Raw genomic sequence first — 3252 nt, forward strand, 5'->3', positions numbered from 1 at the left:
TCTGTCAGCCAAAGCCATTAACAGAGTTTCTGCAGTCCAGTGAATGTGTTTGTTGTAATGGAGGAATTAGTTAGTAGCACTTTGAATGTGTCATTTTCTGCATGTATGAAAAGATTATTTGTACAGAGGATGCAGCATCCCGTCACTAATCAAACAGACGTGTACAACAGAGCCATGCTTGTTTAGACACAGAGGCGGTGAGTTTAAATGCACATCATTAATCTTCTGTGTTATGCTAATCTGGTGTCCATGCTTCCATACTTTGGAATGTCAGTTGTTAACCAAGTAATTGTTGATTTCGGCTTGCACTCTACAGAAATCCAAACTCTGAAGGCTGGTCATTTTCAGAAGGGCAAAGGGTTTCTGAGAGAAGGAGAGCAGAGGCACAACATCTTAAGGTATCAGTAAAGATTTGGATGCAGATCTGGACATTGCGCTGGATGTCACCGAGTCTGGCATGTCAAGAATTTCAGAAAGTTTCTTTACCTACATAATCCACATATCACTTTCTGGAGTAGATACGGTAGCACATTCCAGACCTGAGGCTGAAGAGCTCACTCTTGAGGAATGGTGTTCAGATGCATGGTTTTGAATGTACCCAGAGACTTAAAGAGCAACATGTGTTGATACTGGTAACTTTAATGTTTAAGGTGTGTAGTTAAAAAAAAACAAACAAAAAAAACAGTAAAGAAAAGAAAGACTGTATTTTAAAACAGTGTTGTGTTTGGAGCCGAAGGAAGGAAAACTGAGCCTAGAAATGTTTGAAAATCTAATGTCTAATCCATCTGTTCACCAGGGTCACTTAAACATTGTGCAAATGATCCTCATTTGAACAATAAATAGACTACCTCTCAAAACACTGAAAAATTATTTCATATTTAATCAATCTAAGACTTAAAATAACTGTTTTTTTTAGACATCTTAAAATGTGTGATAAACATTGTAATAATGAAGGCATGAACGGAGGGTGAACTTTCTTTTAGGCACTCTGAATCATGATGGAGTTGCATGCAAATACCTAAGAAAATTTGCATTAAATATTAATATTTTTAAATGCAAGACTGTGAAATATGAAGTAGCATAAATTCTGTTTTCATTTATTTATTATTACATCACAATGTTTCCTTTTTATGGATGAAGGCCAGAGAAAAATTGGTGTAAATAGAAAAAGTATGTGTGTGTATATATATGTGTGTGTGTGTGGGGGGGGGGGGGGCATTATATATTTAAAACAAATGTCATGTGACCAGTGACTCCTTTGAGCTTTGTTAAACATTTAATATTTCCCACTCCTTTCCCACCTCCAGTGTCAACCCGCCTCATTATCCAACCAGCCCGTGCCTGTGGAGAAGGAGCATCAGCCATGGTGTGCTGCCAACACAGGGATTAGCAGCAGAAAGCACTAGGAGGCAGATCGAAGGGACAGCATCTGGATCAGAGGAGTCCATGTCTCCTCGCTCCAGCTGGAAGATGCCCCAGGGCACCGATATAGGACCACTCTCCTTTCCTAAGAGAGAGTGGCAAGGGAACAAAGCTCTACAGACGTGACACAAAACATGCGATCCTAAACATTCGTGAACAACAAAACAGGGTTTTGTATTACCTATGGCATGCTTGAGCTACATATTGTAAAACTTTATGTAACATTTTAGATTAGTATTAGAGTTACATGACTTGGGGAGAGTGAATAATAAATGAATATGCTATTTTAATTATACATGAAAGTGACTGAATTACTATTGCAGCATTAAATCACTTTCAATAAATATTTCACCAGTGCCAGGCTAGTAAAGCTACACTACCCCCTCTAGTGGATCCTTTTGTAAAATAACCTTCCCAACTACCAGGAGTGTGCCTGCTTTTATAGCCACAAACAGAGTATCATCTGAAAGAACTATTTGCCTGGTAATTCTACTATTAACCCATTATTACTGGATCTAAATGGCGAGGAAGGTAATGTTTCTAAGCTTTTTAAAAATTCTTACATGATCATCTAAGAATAAACCCCATCCATGTACTAGGTCAAATTGATGTTGAGTACTCTACTGTAGCAACTTCATGTCCAATCATTGTATATATTTATACGCAAACGTCATTAGAAATTAAATAAAACAATGGCAGGCAAAAAAAAACAGTAACAGAAGGCCAAACCATAGGTAATAGAAAGATAGCTTTATTGCACAAGGTGTTGGAGTATTCTTTTTCTGTTTTTGTTTTGTTTCATAGAAAAAAAAAACTGTGTAGTTAAACACAAGCAATTGCAAATTTAAGCAATTTTTCCATAAAAGTTTAGGAAATCCCCTCTGCATTTTTCAACATTTTCCTTTTTAATTATGTGTACGTCCTTTTCCTTTATCTTTTAATAACCAGCAAAATATTCAGAGCATGCAATGCCAGTTTCCTCAAGTAAACCAAAAAGTAAAAACAAAACAAAATAAAACTAATAAAAAAACTGACATAAATGAATAAAAGCACAACAAAAATGTGTATATAAGGGAAAAACCAAAATTAACTGCCAGACATTTTCTCTTCTGGGTTCTTGTGCCCTTTTCAAAAATTGCATGTGTAAGGTATTTTTGTTAAATTTTATATATTTTTTTTTTTACCCCCTCACATGTAAAGTTATACCTTTTAATCAGACTTTTTAATTGTGCCCTGGTTTCTTCTGGAGAAATCGAAAATAGTAATTATTTATACAAAACACTTTCTTATATACAAGAGTCATTATTTGCAGATTAGAAATTATGCTGACAGGAGGGGCCTGGGAAAACAGGAAGTCTGATTGAGGGAATGGGGCTAACTGGATAAATGTGGGTGGGCAAACAGGGTGGATGGGGATGGAGTTTGATTCCTGACTCCGCCCAATATCAACACAGCTTCTCCTGTGACTGGTTGGAGCTAAGGAGTCCCTGATTTTCAATTGGCTAAACAGGCCTGCCCCATTGCGTAACAACTGCATTTCTCAACTCAACAGTCAGAAACAGAAAAGCAATACAAACCAAATGGGTTACACCTACAACCATAAATATTAAAATGAAATGTGAAAGTTCATATTAATCCATTGACTGTCTACTGAACACAACACAAGGGGGGGGGGGGGCTTTCCAGAGTGTTTAGGTGATTTGAATATGTATGAGATATCCAAAAGAGTATGACTAGTGATTGACCACAGAGCTGTTGGCGCAGTCCTGCTGAAACCTGCTCATGAATCTATGCACAGGGTTTAATTCAGACTTCAGACAAACCCAGCTG

At 37.1% G+C, this 3252-nt stretch overlaps 1 protein-coding gene across 2 annotated transcripts in view; it reads right to left on the bottom strand.

Moving 5' to 3' along the window:
• Positions 1-2157: 2157 nt before the first annotated feature.
• dscaml1 (Down syndrome cell adhesion molecule like 1) overlaps positions 2158-3252 on the bottom strand; it is a 90952-nt gene continuing 89857 nt past the window's right edge. For both annotated transcript variants that reach the window (XM_027013413.3, XM_081699933.1), the window contains exon 33: positions 2158-3252. This exon is cut by the window's right edge and continues 3838 nt beyond it. The gene's annotated coding sequence lies outside the window, so the exon portion shown is untranslated.

Source organism: Electrophorus electricus, chromosome 17 (assembly GCF_041902795.1).
Source record: "Electrophorus electricus isolate QZ-2024a chromosome 17, ASM4190279v1, whole genome shotgun sequence".
Lineage (NCBI taxonomy): Eukaryota > Metazoa > Chordata > Actinopteri > Gymnotiformes > Gymnotidae > Electrophorus > Electrophorus electricus.